Source organism: Amia ocellicauda, unplaced genomic scaffold, assembly GCF_036373705.1.
Source record: "Amia ocellicauda isolate fAmiCal2 unplaced genomic scaffold, fAmiCal2.hap1 HAP1_SCAFFOLD_95, whole genome shotgun sequence".
Classification (NCBI taxonomy): Eukaryota; Metazoa; Chordata; class Actinopteri; order Amiiformes; family Amiidae; genus Amia; species Amia ocellicauda.
Window position 1 is genome coordinate 66,144 of NW_027103020.1, and position 17,692 is coordinate 83,835.

The window sequence follows — 17,692 nt, forward strand, 5'->3', positions numbered from 1 at the left end:
CTGGTCTCGAGGTGGGGGTGTGTGGGGTTTCGGCCCAGGGTTGTGTCCTTGAGGACCTTTGAGATGATCCTCACACCCGTCTTGTTGAGGTGGACGTGGTCATACAGGTGATGTGGCTGGATGTCTCAGTGGTGTGCCAGGTGGACGTTGGGGAGGAGGGCACATCTTCGGGACACTTCTGCGCTGATGGCCTGGATGATGTGCAGGGGCACGTCTGTGCGGGGCAGCAGTGTGGAGATGGAAATTTTGGCAGTTGGGAATTCCTCTGTGGCTTTCGTTGCTACCTGTCTCAGGGCTGAGGCCACATCGCCCCTGCGGGCACTCAGGTCGTTAGTGCCGGTGTGGATGAGGATGTGTTTGACTTGGCAAAGCCTCCTCTTGGAGAGCAGCTCCAGGGCTCTCTGTGCTGTGGAGCACCAAAGCTTTTTCACTTTTCGCCCAGGGAAGAGGCGCCTCTCAACCAGGAACTTCCCATTGGATTCGCTCAGAATGACCACCTCTGCGTTGACCTGCCACTCCGGGTTTGCGTCGGGAGTGGTGGGGGCAGCGGGTGTGTTTTGGGGGAGTGGCGTTTCAGGGGGTTGTGTATTAGTGGCAGGTCTGGTGATAGTGGGTGTGTCAGGAGTGGTGGGGAGTGTGGGTGGATCAGTGGGTGCGTCAGGGGTTGGAGGTGTTGTGGGGTCAGTGCAGTGCAGTCTCTGTGCTCCAGTGATGTGTAGCTCCTCTCTTAGCTCCTCCAGCTGGCTCTGCAGGCTCCTTAGCTGGCTGTGCTGGGGTGTCCTGGTCAGCTCCTCCCTCGCTCTGCGCAGCTCCGTCCTCAGGGTTTGGCTCTGCTCCTCCAGGTCTCTCACTGCTGCTCTCAGCTCATGGATCTCAGCCTTGTGCTGCATCTTTAGTCTGTGCATCTCATCCCGGAGCTGATCGCACAAGGAGGTCTGGGCCAGGGTGCTCAAGGTCTGCTCCCTGAACTCCGCAAACTCCAGCTCCAGCACTGATAGGCATTCCTTTAGTGTTTTAATGTTGCTGGAGAGTTTGGGTAGACAGGGGGGCAGTCTGTGGGAGATGGGGCACTGTCTGGCTCCGTGTGGCTGGGGGCAGACTGCAGGGTGGCTGGCTCTGGCACGTTTCTCTACCTCAGTCTGCTGCTTTGAGGTGTGGAAGCCGAGAGATAATTGGTCCAGGCTACTCTCGCTGCCCTGCACCATGATGGTCCCGTTGTGGTATACATTAAAAGTGAGCATCACACTGTCTGTGTCTTTCTCTACCAGCACTGAGATCTGCCTGCCTCTGCTAATGCCCCTCTTGTTGTTATTGGGGTATGTCTGGCACAGGGTTTTGTGAAAGGCGGTGTAGAACAGTAGATTGTTCTTGACCCTGTTTTCTCCATTACCGGTGTAGTCTAGGATGAGGGTCTCAGGAGATGCTCTCATCACAGCTTGTTTGTAGTCCTTCTTAGCCTGTGCAGAGCGAATGTCTTCAGGGTATCGGATTTCAAAAGGCAGCTCTGCAGTCAGACTGCTGTTCGATAGATTTCTATCAGTCTCAGTGGCAGTTGGGCTCTCTCCTACTGTCACTCTATTCAAATCGGAGCTCTGCATTTTCATTGGCTGAGTCAACTACTGAGAATGCTTATTTATTTTATTAATACATATTTTTTTGTTTAATAATTTGTCTCTATAGGTGAAAGTTCTTACCTCCAATTCTTGTCTTCAGCTTTTCTTTTCTCACTTTTCTTCCAGAACTGTCTCTCTGCTTTCTTCTTTTTGTGTTTTTCTTAAAATTATTATTTTTTGAATACTTTTTCTTCTGAATTTCTATTCCATGTCTTCTGTGTATGTTTATAGTGCTATATATTCATTTGTAAATGACAAATTAAATCTGCTTATGTATAAAAACAAATGTTTTTAGGAGCTCATATTCCTCTCTCTCTCTCTCTATTTCTCTCTCTCCCTCTCAATTCAATTCATTTGTATTGTCAAAGCAATTGGACATACATACATATACATATATATACACACATATACATACATATATACATATACACGGAAAATGAATAATAGAATTATGAATCATGTAATCAAGTACAGAAAAAGAAAATGTAATAAAATGTGATCTTTAATCTTTAATCTTTAATATCTTTAATACATACACATAAAGAAAATAGGTTTACTATTTCCAGATTCCTTTTTTGAAATACAACGACATGCATTACAAACGAGTATTTACATTATATTTACAGCCGGTGCTCGTGTGTCACTGTGTCCCTCAGGCTGTGGTAGGCGCTGACATATTGGGCAGCCAGGGTGGCTGTGTGTCCCTCCCCCAGGAGGACTGAGTGTTTTTCTTTTTTCTCAGTTTTGTCACAGGTTGGGTGGGCATCCATTATGTTGTTACAGAATGTGTCCCTTATTTTGGGCTAAAGTTTTCCGTGGAGGGGAACGTGGATCAGTTTGTACCATTTTTGGGAGGATCTGCCTTGTTGGGGCGGAGCTGTGATCCAGGTGAACAGCAGATCGGGCATAGGTGGGCATGTGGGCAGAGGAGTAGGAAGGCCGGTCAAGCAAATAAGCTAGCTAAGGTACGCAGCAGCAGCAAGCAGCCCCCCCATCCAGACAGCCAGCCAGTCTGGCTGGCAGTGACTGAGTGGTTGACAGACGGCAAGCAACGGAATGTACGTGCTCTGTGATGTCATAGCAGTCAGCTGAGAGAGGCTCGTGATGTCATGGCTGAGCTGGCTGGCTGGCTGGCTGGCGGGCTGGCTGGCTCTGTGTGTGTGTGTGTTTGTGTGTGTGTCTGTTTTTCTGTTTGTCAGTCTGTCTGTCTGTCTCTCTCTCTCTCTCTCTCCCTCTCAATTCATTTGTATTGTCAAAGCAATTGGACATACATACATTCATACATATATATATATATATATATATACATACATACATACATGCTAGAAAGTCATTACTATGTTATCTTAAAGGCTAACTAAGCAGAACATATATCATTATAGAACAGAGTTCATAGGTCTACACATGGTATTAGGGAACAGGCACATAGGTCATTCTGTTTGACATTGTCCTGACCTTCTAGCTTGACCTTATCTTTCTTAAGTATACAAGAAAGAAAAACAGTTGTGAGAAAAGAATTTCTAACTTTCCTTCCACACATACATACATACATACATACATACATACATACAAACCAGAGGCATGCAAAAAAATATGAAGAGGAAGAAAATGTTGTATAGCACATACAAAAGGGATGGTGATGAAACAAAATACATAAAATATGTTGAGCTGCAAAGAGATCTTAAGAAAGGGATCAGGAAAGCAAAGAGGGAAATAGAAAGAAACATAGCTCTTGGAGCTACAACCAATGCAATGAGCTTTTTTCAAAATTACAACAGCAAGCGGTCAATTAAGGAGGAGGTGAAACAGATAAAGGGCAAAAATGGAGGTATCTTGGAAAACGAACAAGATGTGGCAAATATTCTAAATGAGTATTTCACAGAGGTTTTTACATAAGAAAAAACAGATGACATGCCACAGGTTGACAATCAGTCCAGTCAAACCCTAAGAGAGATGAGGATAAATAAGGAGGAGGTACTAAAGGGACTAGCAGAATTAAAATCAAACAAATCACCTGGGCCAGATGGGATATTTCCAACAGTACTTAAAGAAATGAGGGAAATTATGTATAGGCCGCTAACTCGATTATTCCAAATGACACTTAGGACAGGGGATGTTCCCACTGACTGGAAGACAGCAAATTTCATACCAATCCACAAGAAAGTGGAGAAAATAGAGGAGCATCTCAATGAAAACCATATTCTTGGAGATAGTCAACATGGGTTTAGACGAGGCAGATCATGTCTTACTAACTTAATACATTTTTTTGAACATGCAACTGCAGCTGTAGATCACGTGAAAGCATATGATATGATATACTTAGATTTCCAAAAAGCTTTTGATAAGGTTCCACACCAAAGACTGATCCTCAAATTGGAAGCTGTAGGCATTCAGGGTCATGTAAGTAGATGGATTATGAACTGGTTGATGTATAGGAAACAGATTAGAGGAGTCACTTCTAACTGGAGTGAGGTTGTTAGTGGAGTTCCACAGGGATCAGTACTAGGGCCTTTGCTTTTTCTAATCTATATTAATGATCTGGACTCTGGGATACTTAGCAACCTTGTCAAATTTGCAGATGATACTAAAATAGGTGGCTTAGCAGATACAATCTTGGCAGCACATGCTATTCAGAGGAACTTAGATAAATTCAGTTGTGGGCTGACACCTGGCAAATGAAATTCAATGTGGACAAGTGCAAGGTAATACATGCAGGAAACAAAAATGTCCACTATAATTACACTATGGGAGGTACAGATCTAGATGAAGTAATGCATGAGAAAGACCTAGGAATCTATGTGGATTCACTTTCTCCATCCAAACAATGTGGGGAAGCAATACAAAAGGCATACAGAATGCTAGGGTATATCGTCAAAAGTGTAGAATTTAAAACAAGGGAAGTAATGTTAAGACTGTACAATGCGCTAGACCTCATCTGGAATACTGTGTACAGTTCTGGGCACCACACTTCAAGAAGGATATTGCTGCTTTAGAGGCAGTTCAGAGGAGAGCAACCAGACTTATTCCAGGTCTGAAGGGAAAGTCCTACTCGGAGAGACTGAGGGAACTGAACCTTTTCACCCTGGAACAGAGGAGATTACGTGGGGACTTGATCCAAGTCTTCAAAATCATGAAAGGTTCCTCAAACCAGAGGAGCTTTTCCAGATCAGCAGGGACACACAAACCAGGGGACACAAATGGAAATTGGGCTTCAAGGCATTCAAGATGGAAAGTGGTAGAAGCTGAAAGTTTGGGAACATTTAAAAATAGACTGGATAGGATCCATGGATCACTTAGATATTAATGGACACCAAACGAGCATGATGGGTCGAATGGCCTCCTCTCGTTTGTAAACTTTCTTATGTTCTTATGTTCTTATGTTCTTATGTTCTTATGAATGTTCCCTAAGCATGTTTCAAATGTTCCCTAATTTATGTTACAAATGTGCCTTAGCACCTCTCTCTCTCTCTCTCACTCTCTCTCTCTCTCTCTGTAGATGCATCATAGGGAACATATGTAACAGTCTCTCTTTTTGTTTACCAAAAATGAGAGTGAACGTATTTCAAGTGGGTGTTGCCTTGGTTGGAAACGTTTTAAGATTATTTACGAAGTGTAAAGTGGATTTGTCTCAGTTCTCCGTAGTTTTCAATGTATGTGCCATTCAGTAGCGTTCATGTTACAGATGTGCCCTATGCAGTGGTAGGGTCAATAAAATGTCAGTAAAACTTTATTTTAGCAATTATGGAGGGGAAGAACTGCAAATAGAGAGTCCCCACTAATTATCTAACTTACCAACAACGTTTCAAATTAGGTCTTGCGAAGCTGCCAAATAATGCTGTATAATCGTATGTGTCTTCATACACCGGCTGCTATAGTCTGATAGCTTTGATTATATATATATATTTTCTCGTGAACCACAAATGCTATTTGCTTGATTTTTACAGAGTATGTTATAAATACCATTCTTATGAAGCCTGACAAATTGTATGATTATGAATATTTTCAAATCATTTGTTTGTTTTTCCTAACATGTTACAAATGTTCCCTATGTGAAAGATGCATTATATCTTAATAACGTCTAAACAATTAAAGATATACAGATTATTATTTTCGGTAAAGTTATAACACATTGCTATTAACTATGTGTGTCAGTAAAAGTTTAAAAAATCCTAACAATTTTTTATTGATCCTGCAAAATAAGTGTTTAGGGAACATTTGTAACATAGTTAGGGTTAGCCACTGGGTAAGGGTTACATCTTCAGCAGTAAGTTTATTCATGTTAATTATTCTCATCAATGTTAAAGAACAATAAGTTCTATTATGTGTGTCGATAAAATGCTGATATTCCATAACGTTTGCTTGTGTATTCTGCAAAACACATATTTAGGGAACATTTGTAACATTAGGGTTACGATTTGCCATAGACGCGGAATGAGTTTGATTGTGATGTTAAATGGGGTTTAAAGACGCAGTCGCCTCAGTGCTGATTACTATTGCTGTGTTTCTCCACTTCTACTCCATGCTTGGGAACGCCCACATCCAGTGACGTCAAAACCGGTGGAAAAGCGGGCCGGTTCAAAAAAGATCAGCTGGATCCCAGGCCGAGCAGCAGCTCCGGCTCCAGCACCGGCACCATGTCGCTGGAAAAGCGCTAAGTGAGCTCACAGTGAGCTCAGTGTAATGTCTGCTCTGGTGAGCTCACAGTATGACCTAGTCGTGAGTTCACGTCTTCACTGGGTAGTCCTTGACAACTTAATTGACTCAATTCTTGGGCTTAATTGGTCAAAATGACCATTGCAAATCGATTCTGAAAAGCAGAAGTCAGGCCAGCAACACACAGACACAGCCCGGTAAGCTGTACAACCTTAATTAAACATACAGATGGGCTCCAAACAGCACAGAGGAATTTAACAAAGCAATCAGTTCTACAGAAATAACCAACATCATCAACTCTTTCCTCAGCTCACAGTATCAGCCTGACATCTCAGGACTAAATCTGGCCATAAATGATATCAATCAAATATTTCAAATTGCAGCCACAATGGCAAATCTTAAAAAGACAAAGAAAAAGATAAACCAGAATCACACACACACACAGACATGGTTTGATGATGAGTGTAAATCAATACGAACAAATTTAAGGCACCTATCCAATCAAAAACATCCAGTTCTGGGAAATGTGGAACAATTTAAATTCAACAAAACAACAAGAATTGGCAATACAAAATGGAACCATTTGGAAAAAATACTTTGAAAAGCTTTATAAAGATATCCAACAAAATGATCTGACACACAAACAAATTGAACCCAGGGAAAAACTGAAATTACTCGAACAATCAATTAAAAATAATCAAAACCCAACTGATGCTCCAATCACCCTACAGGAAATATCTAAAAAGCTCCAGGCACTTCCACCCAGAAAAGCCTGCATCCCGGACAGCATCAGCACTGAGATGCTCAAACACAGCAGCGCACAACTGCAGGAGGCTGAGCTTAAATTGTTCAACATGGTCCTCAGCACCCCTGACTTTAACCTGGCAGTGAAGGCACTCAAAGACAAAACAAGAAGAGCTTTCTACACAATCAGAAGAAGAACACACCAAACCACGCATGCAGGGCAGAATAAGGCCGCTACCCAACTCTCATTAATATAAAGAAAAGAGCACTGCAATTCTGGTGCACCTGAAGAAAAGTGAGTCAGACTCACTGCAGTACAAGGTCCTCCAAACCCAAGAGTTCAGCCCTGAAAAGAGTCCCCTGAGTCAGCTGGCCCTGAAGCTCACGGCACTGACCCCCGCTAATACTGCGAACAGAGACCAGCTTCAGGTCGGCACTGCTTACCTGCCCCCAATTAGAGTCAACCAAATCATAAAGATAATCAAAACCTCCTATCTGGAACATTGGAACAATGAAACCAAATTCCCAAAGTAAACTGGATTGCTATCGGGCCCTAAACAGAGAAAACACCCTGACAGAGTATCTCTTCACTGTCAGAGATACGAAGCAGAGACGCATCCTGACCAAGTACAGGCTCAGTGACCACAGCCTGGCCATAGAGACAGGCCGACACAGGCAGAGCTGGCTGCCCAGAGAGGAGCGGCGCTGTGGTCACTGCGAGACAGGAGAGGTCCAGACAGAGATGCACTTCCTCCTCCACTGCAATAAATATGCCAAAATAAGGGACACATTCTTTAATAAATTCATAAATATTGTAAAATCATTTTCTGAATTGATACATGAAAAACAAATAGCTATCCTCCTGGGGGAGGGACACACTGCCCCCCTGGCCGCCCAATATGTAGCCGCCTGCCACAGCCTGAGGGGCTCACTGTGAAAACATACAGGAGCACCAGCTGTAAACTTGTTAAGTATAAATAAAGTAAATGTACATGTCTATTAAGATTTTATTTATACATTATTTTTCTTACCTTTTATTATTTTTCAATTTATGTATATAATATTAACTGCTTTGGCAACACTACGAAACTGTTTGTCATGCTAATAAAGCACCCTTGAATTGAATTGAATTGAATTGAGAGAGAGAGAGAGAGATTGTGTGAACAGAGCACTGCTGTAATACAGCATGAAAAGAGCCGGTGCAGTGAAGCGATGATTACAATAATGATTATTAAAAGAGTTATATATGATATTAATGATTTAATTGAGGTTATAATGGACAAGTCAAAAGGTTAAAATGTTTGGCTCTATGTAGGTTTCGAGCCGCGCTGTTTGGGGGCCCAGTGCTGCTCCGACGCCGCCGCTCTGATGCTCTGGGCGTTTAACCCGCAGCGCAACCGGAGCAGCACCGTAAAACAACTAGAAGACAGATCTTATAAAGTGTTATTTAGTTGTACATATACTGCACAGCACAAGAAACATTGGGAAAACAAGACAGCTATATGAGTGACATGTAATGTTATATGTACCTTGGATATTTTAGACGTTTTATTAAAGCACTGTCCTGTGCTACTGAAATATCATCAACTATTACAATTTGAAAGCTCCCCAAATCCTTTCAGATGCCTCTCCTAATGAAATGTGTGGAATTCAGATCGGGAATATTTGCCCGTTTGTGATCCATTCGCTTGTTCTACGTGCACATGCTATACAAATGAAAAGAATAGAAACCTATTGTGAATCCAAGGTTGTCTATTAGTGAGTAAGATGTTCATTAGATTCACATTTGAGTTGTATTTCATGTCAGGATGTGAGCGCAGTTGTGAAGGATTCAGAAATCAGTTCTTGGAATCGTATCCTAAACTGAGTGAGGGGCTGGATTTGAACTCATGAAGATTTCAGGATCTTGGATGTTATTCCTTGCCCTGATGAGGGGTACTCATGAAATATTGAAGGGACCCAGAAATCCACATTGGCTCTGCCATGATCTATGTAAGGCCACTACAAAGAGATCTTAATATGGATAAGGTACGAGCTTATTGTTTTTTGTTTTCATGTGTTTCCTAGTGCCAGTACATGATTATTCACCAGTCTTCTGTGCTGGGTTTTGAGGGTTTCACATGAAGCTGTATTGTAACATTTTTTTTGCTGTGAATCATGTGACTGCTGCAGTGCATGTTTTAGGTTCCTGTACTGTCCTTATCAACTGGGCCCCTGATGACGTGCCTCTTGTGACGGAGAGAGAATCACAGTGATGGCTGTAGCAGCGGGTATACAGTACTACATGATCTATTTTTAGTCTTACTTGTAGCAAAATGTATAAATGTGTTTAGTTGGTTACAGGAAATATGCATTCTAATTTAGTCTTACCAAAATAAATGTAATGCTCTCATTAAATGATTTCAAAATGAAGAAAAGCTGATTGGCTGCGATTTGATTTAATATCGTTTAAACTGTGATTATATGGTGTAGAACCGTGTGGGAAATAAGTGGAGAAATCATGGAGATAAAGCAAATAGAACTTTAATCGAGCCGCTCGGAAGCCCCACGTCAGGAATAATTCCTTCAGTGAGAACTTAATGTTTACCAACATGAGTGCAGCTTTATAGGAAAATGACGTAACATCTTATGGCCGTTCATCCAATCAGAAGATACAGGTCCGGGTCCGTTTTATGATCTGTCCTCCCGTGAAGAGGTGATGGATCCAAAGCAGATGTCCGTCTTTGATGTGCACTAGGAAGATGCGATCCCACGGTCGTCATTTACCTAGTGTCAATCGCTCGTTAACAGAAACAATTCCTGCCTATCTGGAGAAACGATTAAGTCATTTAAGTCATTAAGTCAAACGATTAAGGGGGGCTTGATTTATGACTGATGTCAATCCATGCCATCTTTTGGAAATGCCGGTTGGCACGGGTTCGTAGCTCTGTGTCGGGATTTCGGCTCTCGTCCATTTCAAAGAGTTTTTATTTCCTACAGGCCCCCTTCCCCAGACATCTCACAGCAGGGATTCCAAGCTATTTGGCCCATTCTCGGTGCCATCCTCCCAAGACTGTCACTTTGATGTAAACCAGTTCACATGCTGATGAGTTAAGGAAATCTGATAAATTTGGGGGGGAGAGGTCTTCTTTAGATCAGTGCTTCAGCTCAGAGCTAAAATGCTCTTATCAGAATACACCCAACATAACGCTACACTGGTTAATTCTGTTCTGGGAAAACCACAATCCTGCAGGTTTAATAAGTCTCTCTACACATCAGTCCCTGAGTACCTTCAACCAATGGTCATTTTGACCAATTAAGCCCAAGAATTGAGTCAATTAAGTTGTCAAGGACTACCCAGTGAAGACGTAAACTCACGACTAGGTCACACTGTGAGCTCACCAGAGCAGACATTACACTGAGCTCACTGTGAGCTCACTTAGCGCTTTTCCAGCGACATGGTGCCGGTGCTGGAGCCGGAGCTGCTGCTCGGCCTGGGATCCAGCTGATCTTTTTTGAACCGGCCCGCTTTTCCACCGGTTTTGACGTCACTGGATGTGGGCGTTCCCAAGCATGGAGTAGAAGTGGAGAAACACAGCAATAGTAATCAGCACTGAGGCGACTGCGTCTTTAAACCCCATTTAACATCACAATCAAACTCATTCCGCGTCTATGGCAAATCGTAACCCTAATGTTACAAATGTTCCCTAAATATGTGTTTTGCAGAATACACAAGCAAACGTTATGGAATATCAGCATTTTATCGACACACATGATAGAACTTATTGTTCTTTAACATTGATGAGAATAATTAACATGAATAAACTTACTGCTGAAGATGTAACCCTTACCCAGTGGCTAACCCTAACTATGTTACAAATGTTCCCTAAACACTTATTTTGCAGGATCAATAAAAAATTGTTAGGATTTTTTAAACTTTTACTGACACACATAGTTAATAGCAATGTGTTATAACTTTACCGAAAATAATAATCTGTATATCTTTAATTGTTTAGACGTTATTAAGATATAATGCATCTTTCACATAGGGAACATTTGTAACATGTTAGGAAAAACAAACAAATGATTTGAAAATATTCATAATTACAGCATACAATTTGTCAGGCTTCATAAGAATGGTATTTATAACATACTCTGTAAAAATCAAGCAAATAGCATTTGTGGTTCACGAGAAAATATATATATATAATCAAAGCTATCAGACTATAGCAGCCGGTGTATGAAGACACATACGATTATACAGCATTATTTGGCAGCTTCGCAAGACCTAATTTGAAACGTTGTTGGTAAGTTAGATAATTAGTGGGGACCCTCTATTTGCAGTTCTTCCCCTCCATAATTGCTAAAATAAAGTTTTACTGACATTTTATTGACCCTACCACTGCATAGGGCACATCTGTAACATGAACGCTACTGAATGGCACATACATTGAAAACTACGGAGAACTGAGACAAATCCACTTTACACTTCATAAATAATCTTAAAACGTTTCCAACCAAGGCAACACCCACTTGAAATACGTTCATTCTCATTTTTGGTAAACAAAAAGAGAGATTGTTACATATGTTCCCTATGATGCATCTACAGAGAGAGAGAGAGAGACAGACACTAACACTCTCTCTCGCTCTCTCTCTCTCTCTCTCAGCTGGGAGTGTGTGGGAGGGGTCTGCAGTGAGCGGGAGTGCTGCTGAGAGCTCTGTCCTTTTGGCTGCGTTTTTTTGTTGCTTTACTTTTTTCAGTTTGTTTATTTTGTCTTCTGTTTTCAGTGCTTTTCTTATTGTGGGGGAACAGGGGAGGGGAGGGGGGAGTACCGGTAGTTCTTCCCGGGTCGGGGGGTCGGACCCCCTGAATGCGTCTTTTGAAAAACTGACCCGACGCCATGGAGTCAAGATCGCTCCGGTGCAGTTCTGCCCCCTAGAGCAGTGTGTGTTAGCGGTTGGGGAGGTAGCAGGGTGTGAAAATATCAAGTCTGCTGCCATTGTTATCTTCTTAAAAACCACTGATCTGGTCAATCAGCTAGTGGCTAATGGCACAGTGTTAGACGACACTTTCACCCCGGTGTTGCCGCTCGCTGCTCCTGCCCGGAAGGTAACGCTGTCTAACGTCCCTCCGTTCATCCGCACCGGCTCGGGCAGCTGATGTCCGGCATTAAGAGGGTCCCGCTGGGCTGCAAAGCCCCGCAACTGAAACACGTCATGTCCTTCCGAAGGCAGCTGTATATGATCCTCAATAACATCAATGAGGATCTTAATGTCATTTTTAAATTTAAGATCGACAATACCGACTACGTCGTGTTCGCTACTTCGGAGTCCATGAAGTGTTTCAGGTGTGGGAGCGAGGGGCATGTCGTGAGGAACTGTCCCGAGCAGGACAGGGAGCGGGAGGAGGAGCGGGGCGACGCGGGGAGGAATAGAGACACCGGCCCGCAGCCACAGCTGCAGCGGGCAGACAGAGATCGAGCCCCGGCGGAGGAGACAGTCGCCGGTCGGACCGATGGTACCACTGATGCCGTGACGGGGGAAGAGCTGCCCGGAGGCGATGACGCACAGCTGGGGGACGGGGTCGAGGCAGCGGGGGATAGTGACGACCGAGACGCCGGGGGGAGATGGTGTTGAGGCGGTGCACGGGGCGCTGGTTAGTGACGAGGAACAACCTCAGCAGCCAGCAGACGGGCGGACAGACACACAGGGTGTAGCCGAGGAGGAGGCAGGGCCAGGCTCGGCGGTACAAGCCGAGGCGCCGGGTGGAAAAAACGCACTAAGAAGGTGCTGGGAGGGAGCACGGACGGTGTTGGTAAATAGTGGCAGTAAAAGAAGTGGTGGCACAGTAGTGAAGCTGGGGTAGCGAGCGGCTTGGTGGGGAAAGGTCCGGCTACACGCTGGAGCATCGCGGCAGCCACCGGGGACGCCTCGGGCTCGGAGTGACAGTGAGGGCGGCTTCACGGATTCCTCTCTCGCCTCCTCGTCCTCGGTGAGTCAGAGCTGCAGTGAAGGATATCAGGAGGTTTTTAGAGAAAACGAAGGGAAAGAGGTCTGTTGTAGTGGAGCAGTTTTTCCCAGATCGTGCACGCCTGCTGGCCTCTATTAAGTTTTTACAGAAACCCTGACCTATCAATTTGTACAACACTCACTGAAAACCATGGTTGGGGTCAATTCCTGTTTTTCAATTCCAATTCCTCCTACAAATCAATTCAAAATTGCAATTACTTTTTGCATTCACAGAATATTCTTTATTGGAATTGAATTGAAAAGGGAATTAAAAATTGAATTGGAATTGACCCCAACCCTGTTGAAAACAAAACAAAAAATACAGATCTGGTTCTTCAAATCTTCACTCTGGTTTCATTCTGTGTCGTAGTTCATTTATCTTGCTGTTAATTGCACCACCAATTACACTCTTTGGGGTACTGGGCAATTTTTTCAAGGTAGCCCCTAAAAAAACATGTATCACATAGATTTAATGACTTGCACATAGATATATAAAAATCTTTTAATAAACATACCACATATCTTTGAGAAGGGTTCATTAGTTACATATTGCCACAGTAAATCAACATTTTTGTGTGTGGGTGTATTTAAACGTTTTGGTGTATGCTCTTAAACTTGTCTTACACTAGTTCATAGTAAAATCTGTACTTGGCGAAGCAGCTATGCAAAGGCAGTCTTTTCTCCATTAATACCTTGCTTAAGCATTACATTGATGTGGCACAACTGGACTGAAATGTGAAGTATTTGCTCAAAAGTCAAATTTAAATGAGACATGAAAGTTTATATTGTCAAGGATCCCATGGCACTATTCATTATTATTATGTATTAATATGTCTGAAGCATTAATCCAAGGTGATTTACAAGGTGTTGTTGAAAGAGTGACGTGGCTGAATTCTAAGTCAGGCTTCCCTCAATCAGGTCTAACAAATTTGTTATGACTCCACCTTTACTGCTGTGTAGTAATCTGCTGGTACAAAATGGCTGCACCCCAGAGGGTGGTGGGTGAAGTGAGTCTGTAGAGCACTTTGGGATCTTTCCAGCTGCTACATGTAAGGTATTATTATTTATTAATAAATTAACTCTAGTCTCTGAAACTAAAACAAAGGCCAAAGGAACATTTCAAATGCTAACCCTTTGTGTTCTATACAGTTAAAAAGGAGAGTTAGAAATTTTGTACAACAGCATTTACATACCATATATGGCTTCCACCTTTAAGCGATCCAGAGGTGTCTTTTTCTCCGAAGTTGGATCTCTCTTGCTGCCACCACCACGAAGATTGCTCTTTAATAATGTTGGAAAGTCAAAGACAGCAACCGTCAGGGTTCTTGCATATGACGTATTCGTGCTGCACCTCTCTGCAAGGATCCAGGACAGTTTGTCAATGTAAACTCCAGTGCCTGGGAATATTTCCACCTAAAAGACAATGGTAAATAAAAAACAAGTTTATCCCCAAACTATTCTTATATTATGTTAAGTGGAATACATTATCAGTAAGGCTGTGATTTTGTTACAGAAATGTGTTATTAAAGACCACAGTATGTCTCAATTCTAAGTTTATTAATTTACAGACATAATAAAGTCAGTGAATCTGTGACACCCATAATTCAATTACATTCTTATTATCAACTATAACTATGAATATAACTGATAATGTAGCATCATTAGATTGTTTACAACCAATATTTGTTTTCAATATATATATTTTTACCTTGTCTTTGTAATATTGTAGACCAAGAGTGTTATACCTGTTTTGGTGATTCTTTGTCAGATTCAGAACAATTTGCTGTGGGGCTGTCAGAACCACTTGATGGTGACACACTTTTGTCTTCATTGCTGATAAATGTGGCTTTTGTTACAATTTTTTTCAGATTGTCCAAAAGGTCTGGAATCTCTGGAGAAAAAAACCTTAGTATTAAATGATAATCATTTCTAGTAATATATTTAATACAAAGTGAAAACAAAACCATCAATGCCTGCAATTATACTTGAGAGACTTGCTCTATGTTATTGGCAAACTGACCTTTTTGTGGGTCATTAACATTAGCTACAAAAAAAATAAAAAAGATAAAATACAAGAATTACCAGGTCTAATGTAATGCATATAGTCATTAATGTAGGATTATGAAGTTATGTTGAAAAACTTTATTTAATAATCAGTATTATTAAACTATTAGACAGTGCACATTAAGAGTCTGTATTGTGGTTCTAGATTACTTCAGTATGATCAACTATAATACATTACTCTGGAATCTAAATTACTGAAGAATAACATTTATCAAGGTAAGGAATTATTTGCTATAAATAAAAAAACTTACCATCAACCATACGGTTTCGAAGACATTGGTTTTCATTTTTAAGTCTTGTGTTTTCCTTTTCGAGCTGCTTAACTTTTTGCTGTAGCTCAACTTCACTGGACTCTTTAAATGTCTGTAGAATATGACGGGATCTAATTCTTGAAGCTCCATCGGTTTTCTTTCTTATTTTGTGCTGTATTCAGAGAGGAAGAGAGTTTAAAATGAAAATATATATATATATATATGAATATGATTAAAAAAAAACAATCCTGCAATACATTTATTTAATATTTGCAGTAATTATCTCACCGGTAACTGTGGTTCATCAAGGTCACTATCATCTGAAATTTGAAGTTTTTTGTTTGGTTTAGGTACTCTCTTCATTTTAGGACAGGGCATTTTTGTTAGGTCATTAAATTTTCTTCTTAGTTCGCCTTCTTTTCCTAAAATAAAAATAAAATAAATAAAACCCTGCATTATGTCCACAGATATTTGGGGATTATATTTATTTGTCATAAAAATACTGTGCTTTGACCATACAAATTAAGATGAACAGCCAACACTGAATCAAAACTGAAGTTAAATTATATCTGGTTTAATTTATTTTGTGATTTGGGGGATTTTATTGTAAAGCACAACACACAATAAATCGTTCTTACAAATGCCAGTCAAGTATGACGAGTTTTTAGCGCCCTCACCACCACCTACCATGTTATAAGAGTATGTTAGAAGTACAACACATTAATAACTTAAACATTCATTTCAAATATACTGTGATTGTATATATCAAATAGCATGTAAAGACTTTAATGTTTTTTTTTAAATAAACATTGTTACCAGTCATAATGATCTGCGCTTCATGGACAGGCCATCCACCTTTTGGAGGTTTGTTCGTGTCTCTCCACTCTGCTCTGAAGTTTCGAGTCGTCTCTTCGTCATCATCAGCAATGCTGAATAAATCAAAATTGCGAAAGCAAGCAGTGGGAATCACGCTGTAAGAGTCTTTGTCGACCCCGCTTTCCCACTTCACCAACGCGTGCATCACCGCCATACTACCTTCACCTTCTCGTCCGTTTTTTCTGCGCCTTTTTCCCCCGACAAGTCACGGCACAAAAAACAGTCCCGCTCTGCATTCTGGTACTTGGCGTTCTTAATAACACCAACAGGGTGTAATCGCATAGACCACTCGAGTATAAAGTACTACATATCCCATCAGTTACAGTTTTTTTTCATCTTCTGAAACTGCAATTTAGCACTTTCAACTGTTTCTTAGTGATTCCTAGAATTACTAACCGGTATTGTAGTCAATGTGTTTATAACCTTTTTTGTTTAACGATTTGTGTGTTATCCTATGGGATCCCATGGTCTTTGATTTGGTCACGGAAGTGATTTGTCTTTGATTTGTTGATCTAGAGTTGAATTTTAATTAGTTTTTCCCTTTTGTATAATTAGTGTAGTGCTACATTTAGTCTTTGTTTTTAAATAAATTTGACAATTTATATCTTTGGAATTGGTGTCTGCGTCCAATTATTACAGAAATTGAGTTCTACAAGACTCCAGGATTCGTGATAAGGTGATACTATGAATTCACTTCTTTAATTGAAATGTATAAGTGTACCTTACGCTACATATATGTATGTATGTATGTATGTATGTCCAATTGCTTTGACAATACAAATGAATTGAATTGAGAGGGAGAGAGAGAGAGAGAGAGAGAGAGAGAGAGAGAGAGACAGACAGACAGACTGACAAACAGAAAAACAGACAGACACAGACACACACACACACAGAGCCAGCCAGCCAGCCAGCTCAGCGATGACATCACGAGCCTCTCTCAGCTGACTGCTATGACATCACAGAGCACGTACATTCCGTTGCTTGCCGTCTGTCAACCACTCAGTCACTGCCAGCCAGACTGGCTGGCTGGCTGGATGGGGGGGCTGCTTGCTGCTGCTGCGTACCTTAGCAAGCTTATTTGCTTGACCGGCCTTCCTACTCCTCTGCCCACATGCCCACCTATGCCCGATCTGCTGTTCACCTGGATCACAGCTCCGCCCCAACAAGGCAGATCCTCCCAAAAATGGTACAAACTGATCCACGTTCCCCTCCACGGAAAGCTTTAGCAAAAGGCAAAAGCGTTATACGTAATGAAGAGGAACCCGAGTCCAAGACGCATCCGACCAGCCATACATATTTGTGTGTATTAAAGATCACATTTTCTTAAATTTAGTTTTTCTGTACTTTATTACATCTTATTGTGATTTATAAAAGTATTGTTTCTTTTCCATATGTATGTATGTATGTGTGTGTGTGTGTGTGTGTGTGTGTGTGCCTGTCTCTGTGTGAAAGTGTGTGTGTGTGTGTGTGTGTGTGTGTGTGTATATGTCTCTCTGTGAAAGT

General features: G+C 41.6%; 1 non-coding gene across 1 annotated transcript; it reads right to left on the minus strand.

Annotated features, from left to right (window-relative positions):
- Window positions 1–17,344: 17,344 nt before the first annotated feature.
- LOC136746050 (U5 spliceosomal RNA) lies at window positions 17,345–17,459 on the minus strand. Its single transcript, XR_010816277.1, has one exon. It is a non-coding gene; the product is annotated as a U5 spliceosomal RNA (small nuclear RNA).
- Between the last annotated feature and the right edge of the window lie 233 nt (window positions 17,460–17,692).